Raw genomic sequence first — 27,222 nt, forward strand, 5'->3', positions numbered from 1 at the left:
AAAGGAAGGGAAAGGAAAAAGGAAAGGAAAGGAAAGGAAAAAGGAAAGGAAAAGGAAGGGAAGGGAGGGAAGGGAAGGAAAAGGAAGGGAAGGGAAGGAAAAGGAAAAAGGAAAAAGGAAAGGAAAGGAAAAGGAAAAAGAAAAAGGAAAAAGGAAAGGAAAGAGGAAAGGAAAAAGGAAAGGACAGGAAAGGAAAGACTCTCATTATTCCAAACCCAGTGTTTTCAAGACACACTGTTCTCACCTTTACATTGGAGAGGGGGGCTTCTCATTTAGAACCAGAGCAGACTTATTCTAAGGCTAGCTCAGAAGAAATTCTACTTTTTTTTTTTCCACATCAATTGCTTTATACCTTAAATGCCTACTTTTCTATAGAGGAGAGAGATAAAAGGTCAGTGTTTGATCCTGTGTTGACTCATCTACCTCCTGTTGTTTACAGATTGCTAGTGACAGGATTGCTGCTCATTCAATTTCAGGAAATGCTGGATACTCCCTTCTCAGTGCTTCCAATTAAGTCCCATTGTGGATGACAGTATTTTCCCAGAATGATGGGAGGTGGGCACTATTTTGAGGTAGTCATGGCCATTCTGTGAAGGACATTTCAGGATTATCTGATCTAATACCAGCAATCCTGCTGTCTGACTCCAGGCTTAAATGTAAGGGAGATGTGCAGATAAAGAATAGCTCTTTCTTTGCTCAGGGAGCTGTTTATTAAGTCGCCACTGTAGATGGCAAATACCCGTGTCACCTTAATGGAGAGGCAGAGAACTGGCAGACAGTTGTGGGGGGATGGAAGAAGCTAACTGGCCTTTTCTGAATGATAGGTGGAGGGTCCTTGGGCTAGTCGTTCATTGATGAATGATGGGGTAATTGATGCCTCAAACAACCAACATATATTCCATAACTTGATTTAGAGAAAACTATTCAATCTTACTTCGTGATTGAGATGCTTTTGTGGGACAAAAATGAATAAAAGCAGAGGCTTGAACAAGTTTGAAATTGGGAAGAAGAAGCAAATTGTTAACAGAATGAGAGCACATCTATTTACAGGTCACTGATTTTAGGACATCTCTGGTTGGATATTTCGCCTATAAATCCAACAAATGTCTAAAACTGACATCATTATCTTTGCCCTTCAATCCTACAGGCCTTCTTAATGTCTTCATTACTGTCATGTCAATTCAATTCAACAAACATTAAGTATCTACTCTATGCCAGTATCTAGGCTAGTCCCTGGAACCATTACCCTTTTGTTCATTAGACTAATGCCCCAAGAGTGATCTTGACTTCTCTTTCCTGTGCCTCCCACATCTAGTCCATAATCATTTCCTGCTGGTTATTCTTCCATATTGTTTCTTAGATCTGTGCTTTCTTCACTATTTCCACAATCCTTCTCTGGATTCTTCCTTATGTCTGAATGACCCAAGTGACCTCCAACCAGAGTCCAGCTGAATGCCTGGAACAGAGGAAGCACTTAATAAATTTCTGTTGATTGCCTGATTAACCAGCCTTTGTGCCCTTCACCTTCCAAATGTTCCTATACAGGAAGAAGAATCATCATTATCAAATGACATTTACATCATATTCTTTATCCAGCATTTCTTTATATAAGTGGGTCATAGACATGCAGAGAAAGGAAAGACTACTAGAATTGGAGTAATCGGAAGAAATTCACTCCCTAGAAGATTGATTTAATGTGGAACCTTCAAAAAGACCATTTGGACAAGTGGTGGGATGATTCCTCTACAACTGTGAATGCCATCTACAAAGCATATTGGCAAACAGAATGCCAACTATTTCATACAAATAAAGCCAATTGTATGAAGTATCAGAGTCAAGAAAATATGACTTATCAGGAAAATATGAAAAGTTCGCATCTACGTGGCAATATAGGGAGGGAGGGAACAATGTAAATAGAAATGAACAAACTAGGGTCTATGGGTCAAATCCAGCCCACTGCAAGTTTATATATCAGCCTGTGAGCTAAGAATTTTTTTTTACATTTTTAAATATAAAGTTTTTTTTAATGTTAAAAAAATAAATTTGTTAGTTATCCAAAAAGAGGTCTCTGCTCCTTGATCATCAAAGATCATATCATATTAACCCATCCATCAACAATTCTTAAATTCTTACAATGTGCAGGTACTGAGCTAAGTGCACAGGATGCCAAAAAAATTCTAATAATCTTTTGTCATAGATGTGGTCATGAGAACCTATTAGTTGTGATTAATTTCCTATTAAATGTAATTAATTTCTTATTAATCACTCTAACCTATAGCCAACTCCAACTTTCTTTGTTCTCCTGAACGTGTCTTAGTACTTTTGCATCTCTGTGCTCTTCACCTTACTGACACTATTCTCATGCTTAGAACATCCACCATCCTCCCTTTCAGCTATTGAAACCCTTCCTATATTTTAAAATCTACTTTAAATACACCTTTTCCAAGAAATGTTCCCTGATCCTTTTCTCTTTCAGACATCATATGTCTTTTTTTGCTTTGTACCTCTGTGTAATTATATGATACCATTTTAAAAAATTATCTGTGTATTTTTTCTTCTACAACACTATAGGCTTTATGAGAACAGGTTATTGTTTTTTTCCAAACTTCTTTTCCTTCTCAGTGCCCAGTACAGTGTTTTGTGCATAGAAATGTTTAATAAAATATATCAAATGTTATTTATTTAATTTTTTTAAAACCTTGGTGGTTTCACTTGTACAGGGAATTCCTGGTAAAGATACTTCTTTAATCAAGGCAGATGAGCAATTATTCTACAACTTGTAGTCTTAGAAAGTTGTCTTAGTACACCAAAAAAATTAAATAATTCATTCATGATCATATAGCAAGTATATAGCAGAGATGAGATTCGAACTGAAATCTTCCTGACATTAAGACTCTCTACAATACCATATTTTCTCAAAGTCTAAATAAATATTTATTAAATTCATAATATTTATAAATTAGTTTTTATAAAATTTATATTATTTATAAATTTATATAACTTAAATTCTATATTATAATCATATGATTTGAATTATATAATTATTTAAGTATATATAATTTATAAAATAAGCATTTTGTTTTCCTATTGTTAAACTTTCATAGTGACACCTCTGTCCTCACTCTTTCTCCTTTAAGTATTTTAAAGAAAGACAAACTGATAAGATCTCTTTTTCATTTTTATAAAATATAAATATATTAGTGCTGATTAGCAAATGAAAAATATAAATTCTCCTTGTTTCTTTTATATTTTTTAAATTTGGCCACTTCTATTGTTTTAAGTTGGATATGTGGTATTTAAGCTTTTAAAAAAGATATTCTAACATTAGCAACAACACCCTGTAAGTTGAGGAAATATTAGTATACACACACACACATACTAAAAGAAAGGGGGGGGGGGAATCCAAGGACTTAAGAAACAGGAAAAGTACAAACTGCAGGGCATAAAATAGAAAATTATCAAAAGAAGTAAAAGAAACATCTATAAAGGAGTGACTGCAGAAAATCAGTTATCTTATGAATGAAGCCAAAAGAATGAAGGAACAGAATCAAATGATCATAGTTAACCATTAAGAGATTGAAGGAATAGACTCAGTGGGAGACTATCAGAATAATTTTATATATCTACACCTATAATTCATTCTATAATGATGATTGTCAAATTCTATTGATGCGTGAATTCTCTAAAAGCAGCTCTGAGATATGAAACAAAAGTTACTCTGACCGAGTTTTTTCCCTTCTAAAATACTTTGCTGAAAAGTAAAAGGAAAGTAAGCATGAGAATTGTCCTTAGGGTTAGGCTGGATTCTAAGTCTTGACTCTGAAATATCTTGGCTTTCCCTGGGGAAAGGTGTAGTTTCTAGCATCCACAGGAGACTCTAAATCTACAAGTTGCAAAGAAGATACCCATCTGCTTCAGAAAACTGGGAGAAAATAAATTAAGTGAGGTCAGATTGTGTGCAAAAGATTTTGTCATTGGGAAATTCCTTGTAATGTTGAAATGCCTCCAGTCTAGATTAGCCAAATTCTTTTGTTTATGCCTTGATTTTTTTACCCTCTCCTACTATGGGCTTGTTCTTACCAATTCCAACGAATCGTTATTCTATTTTTTATATTCAAAAGATGACACATTGGTAGAATATATATTTTGTTCTTCCTTAAAGAATTTCATTAAGATTTGTGTAAATTCATCCATACTTTCTCACACCCCAGGGGTATTTGTAAGATGTCTAGCCAAAATTGGAAATGTGTTCTGTGAAAATTAATTTCTTATTGTCTCACTGCTTCTAAACTTTCCTCATTCCAATCCAATTTTACACATAAGTATTGGCATTATTTCATTTTCTTTGGTGTCTTTAAGCATAAGATAATTACTCTATTTTTCTAATCTTATTATTTTCTTATCTAAAATCCTGATTATTATCCCTTATTTTTTTTAATTCACCTGTAGCATAACAAATAGGTCTTTGTTCAATCCCTTATGTTGACTCTTTGCCAATCATTGATCTGCGTGTTTTTTGTAAATAACATATTGTTAGATTCTGTTTTCTAATCTATTCTATTGTTTTGTTTTATAGGTGAATTTATTTTCCTTCCAATTCTTCCTTCTAGAATTATCTCCTTTCCAACTTTTTCCTCTAGAGCTTTCATTTCATTTGTAATATTTGTTAATTTTCATTTTACTTCTTCTAAGAATTTTAGCAGATATATCAAATCTGTGTTTGTGTTTGAAAATTTGCTTATAGATATTTTGGAGTTAGTTTCTTTTTCTGGGTTTGTTATCTTGGGCATCCCAGACTCTATAATATTCATTATTAGTGTTTTCCTCCTCATTTTTTGAGATTTATTTATTGAATGGGGACTTTGTGTGAAAAGCAGGAGCTGTACACTTCTAGGAGGAAGAAAAAAAAATAATAATACGTTCTTGTTTGATCCAAATCTGTATTATCTCTGATCCTGCTTCTGCTGGATACTCAGTACTGTTTTTCAAGAGTGTCAATGGTGGCCTAGGTCCCCAAAGTGCACAGAGGTGCTGTAGTCCAGAGTGAGTTTAATCATTGCCCAATCTGGAAGCATCCTCTCCACCACCTCTTCTACCCTTCTCCACTTCCCCAACCAGTTCAAAATTAGAGCTATAGAGATGCATGTTCAGCTGTCCTTGACTAATTCCTGTTCATGGATTTAGAAGGTTTTTTTGAGCTTCACTCCTAGGCCAGACTTTCCTGACTAGGATATTTCCATGGTAACCATAGGCTTTCAGCTCTTGTGCTGGAAAAATGCACTTTGGTTTTTCTTTTGAAACTTCTAATGTGTCTCTGCTCCTAAGCTCTCCTCAATCCAATTCATTATTACATATTAAATATTGGTATTATTTCAAGACCTTTCATGACTAGTATTTATTTCTTCTGCTTATCTTATCATTTTGTCAAGAATCTTGATCTTGACTATTACTTCATGGTCTGTTGCTCTCTTTTTTAAAAAAAATTCCTATTGAAAGAGTTATGTGTTAAAACTGGGCTATACTAGTCCCATTCATTAGCCAGACTATCTCGAAGAGAGCTTTCCTATACATTCTTTATACCAAAAAAAAAAAAAAAAGTTTCACTGATACTTTAAGGATTTAAAAATAATAGTATCATTCCTTACCACATGGAATAAGCCCTCCTCACCCAGGAGAGAATCATCCATTATAACTATTCTGAAGAAATATTTCCAAAATACAATAGTAAATGTGCCCTTTGCCTCCGTGGCTCCCTGTTACCCATTAAATTCAATCCCAATTCCTTGGCTTTGCAGGCATTTGGGTTTTTTCATATGCTGGTACCAACCTATCTATACATCCTAAAGAATGAGAGAAACTGGATTCCAAACCTAACTTTATCAGGCTTGTCTATCTGTATGTCACATTCTTTCTGAGACTCTTCATTTTCTTCTGTAAAATACATATGAGGGAGGTGTTAAATTCAAGGACCAATAAGTTCGATTCCAGCTCTGAGTTGTAAGATCCCATGGACCTCCATTTCCAGCTTTATCTCAGATTACTTTTTTTCCACATAATCTTTAATATGGAGCTTAAACTAATATTGCTTTTCCCATATTTGTGTATTTGCTCACAACTTCTCCTTTGTTCCCACTTCTCATCCCTTCTCTGACTTTTGAAATTATATTTATTTTCTAAGATCCTCCTTTATTTTCAATTTTTTCCTATTAGTCCTTGATCCTGGAGAAATTTTTTCTTCTGATTTCTTGTAGCACACTGATCTTACTTCTCCTATAAAGACATTCACTTTTGTATCATTGTATTTAACAGACATCTCTCATCTCCCCTGCTAAACTGTGAGTTCTTTAAAGGAAAATTTTGTTTTTATTTATTGTTGTGTCTTCATGGGCATGGTACATGGTAAATATGAAATAAATGTGTATTTACTGAATAAACTGAATTGAATTGAATAAAACTGAGTTAAAATGAATAGACATAGAATTGAGAGTTGGAATGAAGCTTAGAATTCATGCAGTTCACCTTGTCCCACAACCTACCCCCATTATTTTATATGAGAAAAGAGGTGCTGCTGATAGCAAATTATAGGCTTAGAATCTGGACCCAGTGCTCTTTCCATGGAAACATGTATACCATGGAAGAGAATTAAATTAATCAATCCATTTCAGAGTCCATGTAATCATGAGCACATTCTAAGTTTAGACATGGAGATTTAGTCTCATTCTCTCCAAATTATTGTGATGCTTCTATCTCCTCCAGGGAGGTTTTGTTGACTTAAATCCATCCTTCATATATCCCTGGTCTTGACCCAAATGGTCTTGTTTAGATTTTTCCAGGAGAAAGTCCTATATGTGAGTCTTACTCTCCTTTTCTACTCCTCTTAAAGGTGTAGGAAACTTCTCGCATAGAAAAAGGAAGTATGCCAACTGCATTAGATCTAAAAGTGATAATTTTTCATGAGTGTGAATTTAAATTAAAGTTACAAGTAGTGTGCCAAGCTTTAAACTTATGCTTCAGACTTCAAGTGCTCACTGTCATGAGCTGAGTTGTTATTGCAACATCATGTGTAGGAAGAGCCTGTGAACATTTTGTATGCTACTAAATCTTTTGGCAAATTAATGTGTAAGATTTTAAGCTTATTTGTATCTAACTTAGTTAAAGTAGCAATATTCTGTTCCTTTTTATAATTTGAAATTTTAATCATTCTTTTTTTCAAAGGTCCTGCTTTTCCATTTCAAAAAAATCCCATTAGATTTCCTCTTATTTTTGAAATAATAATTTGGGGCAACATATTGCCTGTTTGGCCTCTATTTTACATTTCAATTATCTTTCTGGTTTGGCTTCTTTTTAATTGTTAAATAGCATTAAGATCTGGGACACTCCATTAGAAACCTCTCTCTGTGTTGACAGCAATTATGAATAGCTAATCGTTGTGTGCAGTTATTAAATAAATTCTAAATCCACAAAAATGTAGTATCATTCTAAATCATATCTCTATTTTGTCTGTAAGTTGATGTACAACTCTCTATGACTCTATTTGGAGTTTTCTTGTCAAAGATATTAAAAAGTTTACTGTTTTCTTCTCCAAATCATTTTACAGATAAGGAAACTGAGGTAATTAGAGTTAAGTGATTTGCCTTAGGATCACACAACTGAGGGTGGATTTGAATCCAGATCTTCCTGATTCCAGTCCCAACACTCTATCTAGTGTGCCAACCAGCTGTCCCATTTGTAGGGACAGCCTGAGAACATTTTTGTCAAATTCTTTGCTGAAATCCAGACATATTATGTTAAGTCTATAACATTTCCCTAAGCTACCTGAAGAGAGAGAGGAGGGAGAAGAGATGGGGGGGAGAGAGAGAGAGAAAGAAGGGAGAGAGAAAGAGGAAGGGGGGGAAGAAGAGGAAGAGAGAAAGAGAGAGAGAGAAAGAGAGAGAGAGGGAGAAAGAGAGAGAAGGGAGAAAGAAAGAGGAGAGAGAGAGAGATTATATAGGGAGGGAAAGAGGAATAGAGGAAGGGCAAGAAGAAAAAGAGGAAGCAAGGAAGGAAGAAGGAAGGAAGGAAGGAAGGAAAGAAGGAAGGAAGAAAAGGAGGAAGGAGGTGAGGATGAGGAAGGAAGGAAAATGAACTTAGAATAAAGAAAGTAACAGAGGATAGTTGAAGAAGCACAGAGTTTGAAGAGAAAAGACCTCTATGTTTCTATCACATGTGTGAACACAGTGTGAACTTAACCTTTTTGTAGCTCAGTTTCTATGGAATTGTGAAATAATCCAATCATTCTGGAGAACAATTTGGAACTATGCCCAGAGGGCTATAAAACTGTGCATACCTTTTGACCTAGCAGTGCCATTACTGGGTTTATATTCCAATGAAATCTTAAAGAAGGGAAAAGGATCCACATGTGCGAAAATGTAGCAGCTCTTTTTGTGGTCTCAAATAATTGGAAAGTGAGTAGATTCCCGTCAATTGGGGAATGGCTGAACAAGTTGTGGTATATGAAGAAAATGGAATATTATTGTTCTATAAAAATTGATGAACAAGCTGATTTTTGAAAGACCTGGAAAATTTTACATGAAATGATGCTGAGTGAAACAAGCAGAACCAGGAATATATTGTACAGGATTAAAGTAAGAATATGCAGTGATCAACTATGAAAGGCTTTTGTTCTTCTCAGTGGTTCAGTGATCCAAAGAAATCCCAATAGACTTTGGGCAGAAAATGCCATATGCATCCAGATAAAGAACTAAGGAGACTGAATATAAAGCAACACATGCTTTTGTCTGCTTTTTAATTTCTCCCATGGTTTTTCCCTTTTGCTCTGATTTTTCTCTCCCAACATAATTCTTAAAGTAATGTGTATTAAAAAAATAAATAGACTAAAAGAAGCATTTATTAATATCACAGTTTAATTGGTAAGGCAATATGCAAAAACAACAATAACTAGGTGCAAACAAGCTATACACAGAATAGATTGGAAATAATCAACAAAGAAAAGGCACTAAAATTATGCAGGACCAGAAAAGGTTTCCTGTAGAAGACAGGATTTTGGCTGGGACTTGAAGGAAACCAGGGAATTCATTAAGCTGAGATGAGAAGTGAAAACTTTCCGTGTATGTGGAAAAACCAGTGAAAATGCCAGAGTTAGATAGAGTGATTTGAAAACAGGAAGGAGTTCGGTGTCACTGGATCAAACAGCATGTAAGAGCCTCTAAGTTATAAGAAGGCTGGAAAGGTGGGGCTGCTAGGCTAGGCTTTGAACATCAAAGAGGATTTTATATTTGATCCTAGAGGTGACAGGAAGGCATTGAATATGGGAAACATATTATATAAGTTAAATCAACAGATCTTGAAAACACGTTGGATATGAGAAGTGAGAGACACTCTGGAATTGAGAATGATATTAGTCTGAGGCACTGGGAGGATGGTGAAACCTTCAACCATAATAGGGATGTTTAGAAGTGAAGAAATGTGAAGAATGATAGAGAGAAAGAAAATGAGTTCAGTTTTAAATATGTTGAGTTAAAGATGTCCATAGAACATCTGATTCAAGATATGTAAAAGGCACTTGGAGATATGAGATAGAAAAATCAACAAAGTAAGTAGGGTAAATAGATTTTAGAGTATTTAGAATAATTAGCAAAGAGATGATGATTGAATTTTTGAGAGCTGATGAGATCACTAAGTGAAATAATATGGAGGAAGATCAGGAGCTTGAATGAAAATCTGACAAAGAAAAATGAAGTGGTCAGATAGAAAGCAAACAAAAATTAATAGTGTCACAAAAACCTAGAGAAAAGAGATTAAGCAAAAGAGGACAATCAAGACTATAAACAGGTCAAGAAGGGTGAAGATTAAGAAAAGGCTTTTAGGTTTGACATGTAAAAGATCACTGGCAACTTTGGAGAAAGAGTTTTTGTTCATATTTTACAGATTTAAGAAGAAAGAGGGGAAAGAAAGGATAAGCAGTTACTGTAGATGCCCTCAAAGAGTTTAACCATAAAAGGGAGAAGAGATATGGGACAGTAGGTATCAGGGACAGATGGATCAAGTGAGGAGCTTTTGAGAATAAGAAAGACATAGAAATGTTGATAGGCAGTAAGGAAGCAACTTGTCTGTGTCATATAGCCCAGAACTTCTTAAACTTTTTCCACTTAGAATCCCTTTTCACAAGAGAAATTTTTACATGACTCCCAGTGTATAGATATATAAAACAGATACACAAATGAAACATTTATTGGTAATAAATTATCATTTTGCAACATTCAGTTATATGACTCACAGTTTAAGAAGTTTTGATATAGCTAATAGGTATTAGAAGGAGAATTTGAACACAGATTTTCTAGACTCTGGTGCTGGCTTTCTATATACAATGCATAACTACTCCCTCTCTCTCTATCTTTAGGAATTTAGGAATTAGGAAAATAAATGGTTGCTATTTTTTGTGTTGAGCCATATAAAAGATTAATTTTGATGGATCTTCCTAACTCTATGATTCTCTTGATTCTATGGTCTGATTGACTTTTCCTACTGATTTACCATTTTTTTTAGTGAAATTAGAATTGGTTGTTTTGACATATAGCAATGACTTTAGTTGCATTCCAATTTCAATATATCATACAATTATTCATTGTGCAGAGATTTTTAAAATGCCTATCTCTTAACCCCCTGCTTTTGAGTTTCATATGAAAGAGAAATACATTTTCTTTCATGCTTTGGGTTACTTCATGTTGAAAGCTGAAAAAAGAGTTCCTTTTACTGATCGCTATTCTTTTGGGGTTTTTAGGTTTTATCAATATGAGCAGTTGATCTTTTTGTCCTCCAGCTCTCTTATTCTCCCTCCATCCCACCTCACTCATCCCCTTATGTGGTTTAAACTTCATTGGTACCTGTTACAGGCACAAACATTTACATGTTCCCTTGATTCTCAAAAGACTAAATGCTCTTCTACCATACAGGTGTTAGTTATGTGCTGCAAGACTTTCCTCCCCCTCCGGCTCTCACTCTTGTGTGGACCCGCCTGCCCACGTTGTAAGGACTGCAGTAGTGCCCCCCTCCTCACTAAATGAAGCCGGGGTGACTTTCTAGTCCTGTGAGTCACTCAAAGAAAGGCCTGCAGTAATGGCTGAAAGCCCTCTATTTTCATTGCCCTGGAGTCCAACTATCACCTAGCTATCAATTCCTCAGATGAATTAGCACCATCCTTGAACCTTGATATTTATACCAGGTTCAGGCACTCTGCTCTCTCCCTCCAATGTCTGGCACTGTTTAATCCAGATAAGAGCTCTATTAAACCTAAAGGACTTTACCTGTTTGAGTGTCTCCTTTCAACAAGGGCCTCTGAAATCTAAACCGTTTCCATTCTCCTTGAATACCCTACTGGTTATAAAGATTTCCTCTACATAAAGCTGGCTTGCTTTGCTTTTTCTCTGCTGACTCCCAAATTGTCCTGTGTTCTGTTTTGTGGTGATCCCCTTTGAAACCTTATACTTCACTACATCAAGAGATCCTTGCTTTTAGTATGATTTTTCCTCTGGCCACTCCTTCGCCTTCTGCCCTCTGATGGAGACTTTTTAAAAACTGCTCTAATGATCAAGAAAAAATAATTTAAATTGGTACCTGTTGAGCTTTATTAAACCATAATGTATTAAGCATACATAGTGAACATCAGGAAATAGTGAGTATGGTCCAAAGAGTAGTTTACTGAGTCCTTTATCTGGTTAACCTGTAGGAAGCTAGAAGGTTATTCAGGTCTGAGAAACCCAAGAACAGAACAAAAGCATTTCTTATAGGCTATTCTGCAGGGCCTTCTTGTGGAATGAGTACTTACCCAAACATCTGCACTTCCATCCCATGTCATCCACTTTAGGGGAGCACCTTATTAGGCTGAGCTGTCCTGGATCTGGGCAATAGCCTAAATCCTCAAATGCTACATACTATATATGTTAAATATTACATACACAGTGGGTTTGGGGGCTTCCAAATCACAATTTCTGGATCATTTTAAGCATTAAAATTATAATTTCTTTGTTTAATGAACTATTTTCTAGGAATCTTGTCTTTTGTTCAATATTTATGTAATATGGTGCAAAGAAAAGTTAATGGAAGGGACAGAGGAAACATCATAAAGAAATGTAAATTGCAAAGTACTACAAAGAGGCAAGTTATTAGTATTATTAGTAGTATTACTTCAAAACTTCAAATATCTATGATTTCACCCAATGGATACTACCATTACTGATATAGCTCATAAACCCTAGCATTGTAAATGGTTCCATTAGTTCTTATGACCAAAAAAGTTAATCATCTAGAAGCTATCTCTTATGATTAAAGTCTCTAAACTAAGGTAGGTTAGTCCTTATACAACAGATAACATGGATTAGTACTGAACTTGACCATAAGCATTTCTACTTTAGTAGAATTTACCAGAAAATATCTACTAAAATAGCCTTCAAGAATCCAGGTTCACTTTTATGCCATAATGAGGTATTTAAGTAGAATTTTGTTAGAGAATTATTAATCATTGTTTTGGTTGTTACATTAAATTGATTGTGAAGATTTTTTCATTAACCATGTAGAAATTAAATGCTTAGTTATCAACTATTTATTAATCACATTCTCTGTGGAAGTTGTGCTAGCATATGTTTAGCCTATTTCAAATTGCTTGCCTTCTCCATGAAGGGGCAGATAAAAAAGGGAAAGAGAAAATTTGGAACTCAAAAATGTTTTAATTGTTTTTACATATAATTGACAAAAAGAAATATTAAATAATTTTTAAAAAAAAGAAAGTTCAAAAAAGTTGTGCTACAACATGTGCTACATATGGAAATATATTTAAAAGAATTGCACATATTTAATCTAAAACAAATTGCTTGCAGTCTTGAAAGGAGAGGTAAGGAAGGGAGGAAGAAAAAATTGGAACACAAAAAATAATATATATTGAAAATAAAATTTTTTAAAAAGTGGTGCTAAAAACTGGAAATACAAAGACAACAAATGGTAGTTTTACCCTTGAAGAGTTTATATTCAACAAGGAATAATCAAAATTATATTCTACTTTTATCAAATTTGTATATAACCCATATCGCCCATATTAACTTATAAGTTCCTTGGGGGTAGACATTGTTATTATACATATGTCTCATACTATGTACCTATTTATGACCCCCCCCAAAAAAAGCAACATCGGCAACCACAAACCTATTTGTCAATTTTCTTATTATTCTAAAACTTTGATGAGAATGGGTTATGTGTACATCAAGTTTATTCTTGATGAAAACGTGAAAAATGAATAGAAAGGGACATCATCTTGGAGAAAAGTCTTAAGTAAAATTTTCCAGTGATGTATATTTGGACATGCTAGTCAAAATTTTAATAAATTAATTGTATAAAAGCATAAAATTCAAACATAATGTGGAACAGGGAGGAACAGTTAACAAATTAGATGACTGAATAAGCATCAGGATCCAAAAATATCTCAATAGACTGATTTGGCAGGCTAAAATAAACATATCTATATTAATATGTTATATATATATTAAATAAGATAAAATAGAATTCTGTATTTGATTCAGAGCATCAATTCTATGAATTCTGATTGGGACAGCATTGCCAAATTATAATGCCTATGAAGAGAAACTAAGCTTTTTAGTGGACTACAAACTTTAAGAGTCTGAACATTGAATGTTAAATTTAAAAAAAAAATTGTGAATCACAGTTCCACATATCAGATTGAAAAAAATTTGTTAGATTCAACCTATTCTTTAACAATAATCTCTTCTGAACCATCTCCATCAAGGGAAATCATTATTCCACTTTCATCCAGCAATAATTGTTAAGAAGTTTTTCTTATCTGAAATGGAAATCTACCCTTGTGATTTACACCAGCTGATCCCAGTTTTGCTTTCTGGGGCTAAACAGAAAACAATCTATTTCCTCTTAAATATGGCAGGCCTTCAAATACTTGAAAACAGCTTTGATATCCTTCACTTCATGCCATATGTAAATGTGAAAAGTATATTATCATTTCATCCTAGTTATGGGGGAGAAAAAATGAATAAAATAGAAGTGCGGACAGATCTCTAAGGCAGTATACTAGTGACTTCCCTCCAAATTGATGCTGAGTAATATTATTCATGTCTAGTAGGTAAGCCTTTTCCATATCCACATAACTGTACAATCATTTAGTCCTTATTGATTCACTTTGTGCACAGGAAAATTAAGTTCCTAAACCTTCATAAATTTAGGCATACTATCATGAAATTCTCCTTCCCTGCTAATTTAGTGATTTTGTCAAAAAAAAGAAAAGAAAAGAAATTAAACATGCTCAATCTTGAGACAACTGGTTATTAGTGTTCTATACTGATTCACAATGTTGATATCTTTCATTCTTATGTGTTGACAAACTATCCTTTTAACAATCAAACTTGGTCCAACATTTTATGCATCCTTTTTTTCAAATTTTTTCAATTTTGAAAATTGGGACATTTCCTCATCTATAGCATATTTGGGGGCTGGAATGGAAAATCAGCATTTACATATTGCTTACTATATATGTGCCATACACTATGGAAGGTACTTTTTACAGATATTATCTTATGTGATCCTCACAGAAACTCTGTGAAAAGGTGCTTTTATCAACCCCATTTTAAAGTTGAGGAAACTTTGAAAAATAGAGGTTACATAACTTGTGATACTGCCATCACATAGCTAAAAAGTATCTGAGGTTAGATTTAAATTCATGAAGATGAATCTTCTTGACTCCAGGTCTGGTACTTTGTGCACTATGCCATCACTGAGTTGCACCTATTTTATAGCTATAGAAATCAAGGGCCAGAGGTGAAATGTTTTGCCCAATGTCAAACTCCTCACCAGTGACAAAGGCAGAAGTTGGATGTAAGTCCTCCAAATCCACTGTATCAGGCATCTAACTCATTCTTCAAAAGCAACGAATTCAGGTTAGCACTTCCATCCACAAGTTCTTTCTGGTGACAAATTACTGAGGGCAGCTAAATGCTTATTTACTATCCTTTTTCCTCATTGCTGCCAAGTTCCTAACCCTCTTACTTTTATCTTTCCTACTTTGAGTTCTCTTCTTCACAAAGCTTCCTGACACTAAACAGTAATTAAATGATTTTGCCTTCTCCTGGAACTTATTAAGATCTTCCCTTTTTCTCCAAGAAATGATATTCTGCTTTTCTGGATCTTGCTCACAATAACACTTACTTTTTTTTCTCTTTCTTAAGTCTTAAGAATTTATCACAAACCTCAGATCACAGAAATTTGAACTTTCTTAACATTATTACAAAGCCTAACCAGCTTTCCTTTTTGTCCTAAGTTATCGGTCTTCACTTTTCTGTACGTATGCATGTATATTGGACCTTTATTGTTACCTCGAGCAGGACATCCAACTCCTCCAGCTTTCCTCATTTGTAAAATGGAATTATTATTACCTTAATTGCATGTTTCACAGGTTATTTCAAATAAGTGCTTTTTTTGCATATTTTAAAGCTCCATGTAAATGTAAACTATTAGTACAGATCTTTCGAAAATATGACTTCTTCACTGAGTTTCCTTATGATTTTTTTTGAAAGGGATGAAAGGAAGTAAATGAGGGTTTGGGATGGGGGGCTGATGAGCAGTGACTGACACAGGAGCTGGCAAAGGCTGTTTTTCTACTCTCCACTTACATTCCCTTCTGGGAATAATTGGATGTTATGAATTCGGTAAGAGTGGCTCGAATAGAAATTTCAGAATAGAAATTTCACTCTTTGAGCTCTTCATTGCTTGGATGCTTGGATGTTTGGGGGAGTGCTTGGCATGAATCCCTGGGGAAATGAGATGATGGTCCAAAATGAATTTGTACTGAGATAAATGAGATTTGCAAGAGATAGCAAATTATTTGTGGCAATAGGGGGTATTCTGATGCAGATTTTGATCTAATGAATAAAATCTAAGCTCAGACACTCAATTATTATATAGCACAATGTGCCTTCAAAGTTTAGCTGTTTCACTTTATAAAAACAATCAACTAGCATTTTATATATAATATATGCTAGTATATATGTGTGTATACATAGATATATAATATTCCTTTTAAAATTTAAATTCTGTACCCTGATTCCATAATCTTTCTTTCTCAGTATGTGAGTAGTATGGTAATACATAGTAATTAATCCAAACAATAACTTATGAGATAGGTGCTATTGGACCCATTTTACAGATGAGGAAGCTAAAGCTCAGAGAGACTAAGCAGTTTCTTCAAAGTCATACAGTAAGTCCCTAAAGCTGAATTCAAACCTAAATATTGTTGATTCCAAATCCATAACTTTGTCTGCTATGTAGCTGATGAAATCATAATGAGAGTCCTATAGTCCCATACTATATGTCTTAGCACATAATAATGAAACAATCATAGCACTCAGAAAGATTGAGAAGATGTGGACTTGAGTTCTTCCTCTGGGGATGGTTTTGAATAAATGATCTCCTCTTCTGAAGAATGAATATAATAATACTTGCACTACCTATCTCTACTGAAGTATTGCAGTGAGAAGACTTTACAAACATAAGTGAAAGTTATTGGGTTGGCAGCAGGAAGAGACAAGGTTGACTGCCTCTGTGACTCATCAGTGTAAGATTCTCCCTGGTGAGAAACTTCCTTAATTAATGGAGATTTACAAATACTCTGTGCTTCTGGGACACTGAGAGGTTAAGAAATTGGCTCCTGATCACACACACGTAGAGATTTATCAGAGATATATTTGAATGTCTAGTTCCAAGGTTCTCTCTCTGTGTCTCTCTCTTGCCACTAAGCCAATTACCTCACAGCTATTATGACTGAGGATCAAAAATGACCTAAAGAATATGAAAATATTTTGAACAACCTGAAATTTAATATGCATCTATGATAATTATTCATCTTTTTCTTCTAATCTTTTTTGATGAGATTCAGATAAAAATGGTCCAGCGATATGACTCTTATTCTTTTACATTTTATGTTTTGTGGACTATGGCACAGATGGATAAAATAACTGATTTTTTTGGTAATTGAATTCTTATTATTTGAAGAGAATAAAAAGGATGTGACATTTAGTCCTAGAGGATAAAGAGTAACACATGATTGATTTGGTGATTCCTTGTTATTATTTATTAAAATGTTTTAAACACATTTATTAATAATAATAAAAAATATGCTATTATTATAACACTACAATGCATTAAAACTGAATTTATTTATCCAGCATCTTTATTCTGTCTTGTGATAAAGGGCAAAATTAGCTTTTATTATCTCTTCACAGATAGTAGGCACCCTGATGGAGCCTGAATCTTTTCCTCAGTTATTGAAGTTATGGTTTATTGCCAAGTATTTTTAAAATCTCAGAGAGCAATATGGGTACGGATGATTCAAGAAGATTAATAAGAAGCAAATAAAGATTGATCCTTCTTAAAAACCAAGGTTGCTGTGAGGGAATAGATTAAAAGAACCTTTATTGTTTTAGTGAAAGTATATTACACTTTGGAGCAGATGGAGACATCCTTTCTAGTTTAATATTCTTCCAAATGAATTGAGAGTGTATTCATTTGATTTGTAAAAACTGTAAACATAAAACTATTTATTTTAAAGAGAATATGTACAAGTATATAAACAAACACAATCATAGAGTTATTGAATGTGTCAAAGTATGTAATGGCATAATTATTTAAAGACTCCTATATAAAACTAAATATCACTTTTACTGTTGAGAGAGGAAAAGAGAAAGAGAAAAAGAGAGAGAGAGAAAGAGAAAGAGAGAGAGTATGTAGGAAAAGGGAGAGGGAAAAGGAGAGGAAGAGGCAGAGGGAGAGGGAGAGAAGGATGAATCACCATGGTAACCCTGCCATGAAATAGTAGGTCAAGTTTTATCATTTTGTCTCAGTATTATTTTATTAGATTTTGCTTAGATATGGACACCATAAATATAAGGCTCAGAATTTCAAACTAACCATAGTACAAGAGCATCTGATCAACAGTCTACTGACTGTTGATCGAAGGGAAAGATACAGCACAATAGGCAGTAACCCTTTTGAAATTGACAGAGACATTTGGAAGCAGGTTTATTAGAATTATCTTAAAATCTGGGCTTGGTTTACAGATGTCGACATGATTAAAGGTGTAAATGAATTCAGACTGACTGTTTACCTAAGATGGGTAGAGAAGAGTGGTTTATAAATTTTATTATCCAAAGGGATTAGCCACTGTAAGGATATTTGTTCATGCTGAGGAAGGATTTTCTTGATTTTCTATCTCAAGCAAAGAAGCTGTGTGTCAAGAGAAAGTGGAATACAAATAAGGGTCTTGTTTTTACTTTGCTGCTCTTATAAAACAAAACATAATTTTTTTGGCCTTTTGATGCCACATATGCAAAAAAATTAGGGAAACAGAACAAAGATGGGATTGAATATTCAAGAAATGAGAGATAGGACATTATCAGGTTTTTCCCCCCATTTTCTTTTATAGAATGCATCACTGTAAAAATCAGATGATTTTAGATTTTCCTGTCAGAATATCTGCTGTATCAAGGAATAAAGCTTATGAAACTGGTGTTGTATATTCTATCAGTAGCCTCAAGCTATGAAGCTATGTCATTATATGTTGTTGCTAAAGAGAGAGAGAACATACTTTGGTACAAGTGGGTCTGGCTTATTTTTCTCTGCATCCCATTTGATGCAATAAGTAATTAGAAACATCAACACTGCATGTTTGGCAGGTTTAAATGTACTTAAGTGGACCATAGCAACAAATTAACATGATTATCCTTCACAAAGAGAGACAGCCTGACATAATGGATAGAAAGTTGGCCACTAATTTAGAAAGCCCTGGATTCAATACAGACTGACACATACTATCTATGTGAACACTGAATACTCCTTAAAACCCCTTAGAGCCCCAGGCCACTCTCTATGACTTTAAGTTATGGTATGTTGCTGATTTGCATCAGTGGAGGGAGTTTCCACAATGGAAAGAGATAAATTCATAATTTAGACCCTTTCTTTTCTCATTACCACCCCATGGGGCTTATAGGGGATGCAAGGAGGTCTAGAACTTGTATGAGGGCTTGATGAGCTCTCTTTAGGATTTCTAATCGACCTTTAGCATCCACAAGTCTTCCTTGTAGCTTCAAGGAGCTATAGCATACACAGTGAACATATATAAATTATATCTGCAGACAGGCTAAACTAGGTTGTGGGTAACCATCAAGCCTCAAATCCATCAGAGAATAAGAGGGATGTCTATTCCAGTGTGTGAAAATTCCAGGCAGAATGGGAGGATGAGAATAATTTGTTTCAACGGCTATGGAAGTGGCTAAAACAGGCACTGAGGATTGCTTAGAACTTGGTCAGACATCAGAGAGGTCAAGGTCATCCACGGCATCCTGGGCCATTACCAGTCATCCCGACTTTTGTCTCGCCACTGGACTTTGATGACTCTGCGAGAGGGATGTCATTAGTCCTTTTCAAACTGAGAAAACAAACAACAATCATACCCCTTGAAAATATCCTTTACAAAATTAAATTAAGATTGAGATTTTTTTTCAGTCTCCATATATTTCTGTCTCTGAAGTAATAAAGAAGTACAGGAATGGATATTAAATCTAGATTACATAATCTCAGATTTCCAATTTGCACCAATTCAGAGAACTGACACAAGATAGCCTTTCTTCTCTTGGTTTCACCTGCTTCCCATTTCTCAGCAGCCCCATCGTCTAGTCTATATCTTCACTAATTCTAATGTGCATATTAGAGACATAGATAATTCAGATTATTCAAACATTCCAAATAATAGAACATTATCAAATATATACACTATGTAGAGATCACCAATTTCAAAAGATCAATAAAAATTTCCAAAAGATCAAAATATATATGTAAAACAAATATAACTCAACCTTTCTGTGATGATTCATAAGGCATTTCAGGCAAAATCCGTCAAAGCACCAGGAATGCAGATTTTTATCTTGTAGAATGCCAAAATGAGCCTAATTTTATATCCATTTCAAGTTTGCTGGAAACCACCGTGTAACCTGCTTTTTATTCCTTATTTTTTAAAGTTTCCAGCCCAATTTTAATTATCTTTTTTTATCACCTATTAAATATTTGTTTTACTTATTTCATTGGGGTTAATTGTATGACCCTGCTTGGTCACATAATCTCCATGAAGCCAGTTTTCTTCAGCTACAAAATACCTTTCCCTAATATTCAGCAGTGTTTGTCTATCAGTTTGTCTATCTGTCTCTCTAAAACATAATGCAAACCAAAGTCAGCTTTATTTTATAGTAGTGATACTCTGGACCATTCCTAGAGTACTTAAAAGACAGAGACATACACTTAACCCATGCATTTTGATAATAATGACATTGATCCCTACTTGTGCTGTTCCTTTCCAGGTCTGGTTATTATCACAATGCAGAGAGCCTGAGGTTGCTTCCATTAACCCAAGGCCACAAATGCATTGTTCTGTGAACTAAGATGCAATTTCATCACTGGAGATTATCTTTTTGGTAAGAGTTCCAGTATGAAATGTGTTCATTTGAAATATCAAAAATAAAAACATTTGATGATGATGATGGTGATGGTGATGGCACTAACTAATTTTTATGGCACTTTGAGCTTTACAAGCGGTTTTACATATATTATTTCATTTGATCCTCACAATTCTATGAAGTGGGTATTTTTATTATCTCCATTTTATAGATGAGGAAAACTAAACTTAAGAAACGTTATAGATAATCTAACTAGGAGCACATAGCTAGTACATTTCTGAGGCAAGTCAGCTCTTTCTGATTCTTATGGTCAGTTCTGTATCTTTTATACCACCTAGAAGCAAAAAAAGTCAATATTGTTTATCAAATTCTTAGTATTTGCCTCTCTGGTATTCTTTATATAGTGAATATGTTCTAGCTCAATCTTCTAGAGCCAGGCTAGTTAGGATTCTGAATGATTTTGAGTTACATCTTTTCTAAGGCTATTGACTTGAGCATCTGTTAATCAGCAGTGAATTGTATCTTAGGTCAATTTAGTCACTTCACACCAATTTGACTTCACAAAAAGATATTTACTTCAAAGGGATAAGCAGAACAAAATTACAAATATTTCTGCCCATTGCTCTAGGGCATTCTCCCCTACATTACATAGATTTCTAGAGATATTGGGTTCAAATTTAGTTCAGTTCCCACCAAGTTCATATTTGTGTTATTACTGCATTGGAGTCCTGATCTCTGGGTTGAATCCCAAAGGCCACTCACTCCTTGCACTTCAGGCCATTGATACTTGGCTTAATGCAACATCTGATGAGGGCTTGTTCTCCTGACCTTTCTTAATCCACAGCAGCAGAGACTCCAGATTAATCCCATTCACCTACAATGGAGGAGAATAATGGCAAGGCAATAAGACTGAAGCCAATTTTCATGTCATCAGATTTTATCCTCTGGGGGCAGGGAGTCCCAAGTCTCCTCTTACAGCACTGACTTTCACTGAATTCAGTAAGCAAAGGAGTCAAACCATGATTGAGCAGCCAAAGAGAAAATGACTGAGTGAACTTCTGATTAGTTGTGCCCTTTTGATGGCACCCCCAGGTCCAGCTATGCAGCCAGTCAAAAAGACCACCATTTTACCATTTGGTTAGCAGGTTGGAACTAATTGTAAATGTCTCCACATGCTCCCATGTCTCTCCAAAGCATTTCCATCACAAATCATCACCATTTCCCAGGAAGCAGTCTCTCTAGCCTTTTTTACACATCGATTAGTATCAGAGATGCTTTGTATGTGTCCAGATTTCTGAACATTTTAGTTAATAGACAAATATTCAGCAAGAGCTTCTTGTTTATTCTGTATAATACTATAAAGTGAATGTTTTCTTTAGCATGTATGAGGAATTTGGTCATTTAAAACAGTGAAAATGAATTATTTCTTATTCAAAAAAGAAAGAAATGGAAAATGTTTGGGGCATAACAAATAATTTTCACCTTTTGATTGATTTTTGCCCCTTAGCTTTTTCATGGTGGTTCTCCCATACTGAAAGAACAGAGTGTAGAAAATTTAAGGCACAGCCAAATGTCAGAATTCATTTGAAAAGAAGGATCTCTAACTCTCAGTCAGACTGCCTGAACAATGTGAGAGAAGTATCATTTCAGCAGCCTAGGAACTATCCTGGGCTGCTCACAGGGGATTATAGGAGTGGCACTTGACATTATAAAAAGGGTTTTTTGATCCAAATAGACATCCATCATTACCCCTGAATGAGGAGTGAAATGAAGTGTTCACTTGATTTTTCATTTCTCCCATCATCATGGGAAAAATACTAATGATATTAGAAAAGGGAAAACTGCTTTTTGAAAAGAGCATCATCAACTTCATCTCTGTGTATCACTCCAGTGTATTTGTTTCTTCTTTCCTTTTTTTCCTTTTCTGTTATTTTTTAGGTGTCATCTTTACCAAGTAAACTTTAAGATCCTTGAGGGCAAGAATTGTCTAGCTTTGTTATACTTGTATATGGTATGTTTGATATACAGTAAATACTTACTACATGGTTTTTCATTTATATTCATTCTTTTGTTCATTCATATTAGAAAGTAAAAGTATTATTTCCCTCCCTGGCTTTGCATCTCCAAAATCCTTTCCCACAATAATGCAGCCTCCCCATGGGGACTTTAATTCAGAAAAAAAAAAAAACACTTCAGATTGCATTATTGTGTAGATGCTCAAGTCAAAAGTAATGGTAGAGAATCTGCCACCTGCCATGTGGTTTCAACTTGGAAGAACCTCTAGGTTTATTTTTTTTCTTTTCAGCCTTTTGAGTTCCAACCTTTTTTCCTCACTTTGGAGAGGTCTGGGCTGCTCAGCTTGGTGGTTTGAAATGGCTCCCAGAAATGCTTCAATCATGACCACAATGGGGCTTGATTGTCAGCTCCTTTTCAGATTCATGCCAGTAGGATGCACGTCCAACAATTTTGGAATCTTCTCTTCTCTATCTGTTTGTAATTAGACATCCTTCACTGTTATGTGGCTTTTGGAAAAGCCACATTCTTTGTGGGGTGTTTGGTTTAAAGCAACTCACTGAATGCAAATATGGGAAAAGGTAAAAAGGAGGATCAAGGAGAAAGACAAAGTAGGGAGAAGAAATATATTGAGAGGGAGCCTGGCATGTGAGTTAGAGGGCAAGTCTTATATAAGGAGATCTGATGACTAATTCTTACCTCTGATATCTACTGGTTGCATGACCAATGATGTCATTTAATCTCTCAGTGCCTCAAACTACTCTTTATTTAAAATTATGGAATTACAGAAAAGTTACCAATCTGCATTGATAGGTTTTTAAATTTTTTTCCCACCTGAGAAGGCTATTTTGTTAATATCACATATCCAGACCAAAAAATGAAATAAAATAAAATAGGCCATTAGAGGGACAATGAGGTAGAATGGAAAGATTATTGTTTGGGGCATCAGAAAATGAATTCTATCTCTAGAGCTTCAATTGTTTAATCTTGGCCAAAGCACTTAAACTCTTTTGAAGACAATTTACTCATTTGTTAATTCAAGTAACTTGCTTTTGGCTAAAATGAAAAAAATTTAGTTGAAATCTATCAAGCAACAAGCCTTTATAAAACACCTATTATGTGTCAGCTGAGCTATATGCTAGATGTATGGGATGAGAGGGGATAAGGAGCTAATGATGTCTCTGAAGACTAGGAATATGGTAACCTCAATATATATATGTGTGGACTTGAGGGGGAAGATAATAAATTTTGAGGTAATGATATTGATTTTGAGACACCTAGGTGAATCTTATTTCAAATATTCAATAGGCAGAACTAGAGTTCAGGACAATTCAATGTATAGAAATCTTGGAATTATGTTTAACTCATAGAATTTGATTAAAGTTACCAGGAGAAAGTACATATGGAAAGGAGAAAAGAGGTCACAGGAATAGAATTTTGGCTTATGTCTATATTTATAAAACTAATATAGATAATTACTGAAAAAGAGGAGTTAGGTAGGAGAACCAAAAGTGAATAGCAGTAAAATGAAAACTCAGAAAAAAAGGAGAATCTAGGAAGAGACAGTGATCATCTATGTTGAATATTGCAGAGAGGTTAAGAAAACTAAAGCTTAAGAAAATGATGATTGGATTTGCAACTAAGAGATCATTAATAACTTTAAAGAGATTCAGTTTAACGATGTGATTAGAAGCCCAATTTCAAGGGATTGAAAAATATGTGGGATCTGGAAGTTTAAAGGAAGAGGGAATCAATTGCATGATATAAGTAATTTAAAAAATCAACTTTTTAAGGCAATTAAAAGGGAGGAGAGATATAGGATGATAGCTTGAAGCGATGGATAGATCCAAAAAAGGGTGAATCCTGAATGTTTGTCGGGATCAGTCCAAAGAAACAGAAAGGAATGGAATGAAGGATATAAGTTTGGAATGAGGATGGTCATCAGAAACTGGAGTAAAGGCGGATAATTGAATGTTGATGTTGTGACTTTAAGATGTAAAGAAAGAGAGAGAAGAAAGAACTCAGAGTGGAAGAGCTATATTTTCTTACTGAAATATAATGTGAAGTCGTCTGCTGAGAAAGCAGAGGCAGGAACACTGAGGAGAAAAGAGAAGGCTGGAAATCCTGGGATTTGGAAGAGTAAAAGAGACTCCATTAGGTATGAGTTTAAATAGCATAAATTTGTAGTAGATTTAGTCAGCATAGTTAAATGACTTTCTTTAGCACTAAATAGGAACAAAGGAATAAAACAACAGAGATAATCTGAGGCTGGAGTTTGGTAGGGTACCAAAGACAATTGGACAAGGGGACAAAGGATTCCATAGTAGAGGAATATGGAAGGTTGGATTGTTTAACTATAGCATCAAGATTGGAAGGAAGGGAACAAGTATTTATCATATATCTACTATGCGATAGGCATTCTGTTTAGCACTTTGCAAATATTGTATTATTTGATCCTCATAACAGCCTTTTGAAGGTTGGCACTATTATGATATCTTTACAGTTGAGGACACTGTGGCAAACAGAGGGTAAATGACTTGACCAGAATCAAACAGCTAGTAAGTGTCTGGAACCAAATTCAAATTCAAGTCTTCCTAACTCCAGACCTAGCACTCTAGCCACTGTCCCATCTAGCCACCTATTTTTTGGGGGGATGAGGTGGGGTGGATTGGAAGTAGGAACAGTAGAGTCAAGGAATGAGTAATATCTTTGTAGAGTACCGAGTAATGGGGAAAATTAAAGGTTATGGTAAGAACAAAGAGTGGATTTAGAAGGTGTGAGGTTTGAAAAATAATGAAATGGGTAGGAGATTATTGTTGATAAAGGAATTTTAGAATTATTGATGATAGAAGTTGATCTCTTGTGGATGATGATGAGCTTCAAGATCAGACTGACTGTATGTGGCTGAGATGGAATGAAGAAGTAGATTTTGAAAGTTGAGAAAATTGAGGAAGAAGAATAGAGTGTTAGAGGACATGTTAACTCATTTACTATGTTGGAGTTCTGTAGTCTAGGGATTTATGGAAGTTAAAAGTTAAAAGGAATAAAAACTCTCTAAAACAGTCACTTAAGTAAACTAGTTTTATTGTTGCTATTGTTGTTGTTTTAGAACTTGTAAACCAGTTGATCCACATGGTTAATATCTGAAAACAAACTCAATTAGATTTTTCTGTAAGGTTTCTTATTAACAAAATAGCCTTCTCATGTGGAAAAAAAAAATTTTATTAACAGTGTCTAGGAAAGGCCTAGAGGAAACTGTATGTATAAAGTGATCCTTAGGAAAGTTTGCTGAGTGGTAGCAATAGAGAGAGTCCAGAAGTATCAGTGGAAAGCAAGGAGGATGACACTTTCTTCTACAACCACTTTATCAGAGAACATGAAAGATAGTTCAGATTATTTATGGAAAAGAATGACTAGATCTTCATGATTCCTAGAAAATGGAAGGAGAATATCATTTAGAATATGACTGGACAATTATGATATAGGAATATAAGGCTATATTATTACCCTATAAGAAATGGCAAAATGTAAATTAGAGAAACCCAGAAGGACTTATACAAGATACTGCAAAGTCAAGTGAGCAGAATCAGGAGAACAATTTATATAATAAATACAAGACTTTTAAAATAAGACAACTGTAAAATACTTTTAGCAGCAAGTTATTTTAGAAGTTGCTTAATCCATTTTAATTTTTTTTTTGTTACAAATAAAAGATTTGAACCCAAAATCTCTACCTTCAAATCTACTATTTTTTCTACTGTGTCACTTTGGCTTTAATTGAGTTCCAAATAAATATGAATCACAGCCAAATGAAGACTATTCAGAAATGAAGATAAAATATCCCAGAAATTATAATGGAAATTAGTGGAGAAAATGATTCAGTTTACAAAAATTCATATTTTCTTATCACATTTTAAGATCCTCATCAAACACTTACCACTAACCAAAAGCTAAGTATAGTACAAATATGGTATATGTACTGTTAGAGGAAAAATCAGAATTCTTAACATCTCCCTGCAAATTATCTCTCCATTAACTAATGTGTGAACATTGGACACATGTGTGAATTATTCTCTGGTAAGGCAAACAGTTTTAAGCTAATAAGGAGACTGGACTTAAACACTGCCAGCTAATACCATCACTGCCAATATACAAAAAACATTCTCTATTTTATGGTAGCTAATAGAAGGTGATGCTAACAAACACATTTTTGAGTAACATAATGGGAGGTGCTGGGGTGTGACAGAGAGAAGGCCAACGCTGGCATTAGGATGGCTCATTTTCAAATGTTGCCTCTAATGCGTTCTAGCTATGTGAAAATGGATGAGTCTCTTAAGTGCCTCAGGCAACTCTCCAGGTCTAGTCAGTCAACAAACATTCTAATAAACTCCTATTATGAACCAAGAATTTTGCTAAGTACAAGGATGAAAAAAAAAAAAAAAAAGGCAAAAGATAGTCCCTATTCCCAAAGAGTTCAAAAGGAATACAACTATGTACAAACAAGATAATCCAAGATAAACTAAAGATAATCTATAGAAGGAAGGCATTAAACTTAAGGAGTATTTTGATTGTTTTCTTAAAGAAAGAGACATTTTAATTTGTAACTTGATGGAAGCCAAGAAAGCCAGGAAGAAAAGGAAGATAATTCCAGGTATTAAAGACAGTCAGAGAAAATGTAGAGTCAGAAGATGAGAGT

At 34.5% G+C, this 27,222-nt stretch overlaps 1 protein-coding gene across 1 annotated transcript in view; it reads left to right on the forward strand.

The window, feature by feature from the left end:
* Nucleotides 1-27,222, forward strand: part of RAB3C (RAB3C, member RAS oncogene family) — a 318,578-nt gene that overhangs the window by 146,907 nt on the left and 144,449 nt on the right. The gene's annotated exons all lie outside the window — the stretch shown is intronic.

The sequence above is a fragment of the Antechinus flavipes genome, chromosome 1, assembly GCF_016432865.1.
Source record: "Antechinus flavipes isolate AdamAnt ecotype Samford, QLD, Australia chromosome 1, AdamAnt_v2, whole genome shotgun sequence".
In the NCBI taxonomy this organism is placed as follows: Eukaryota; Metazoa; Chordata; class Mammalia; order Dasyuromorphia; family Dasyuridae; genus Antechinus; species Antechinus flavipes.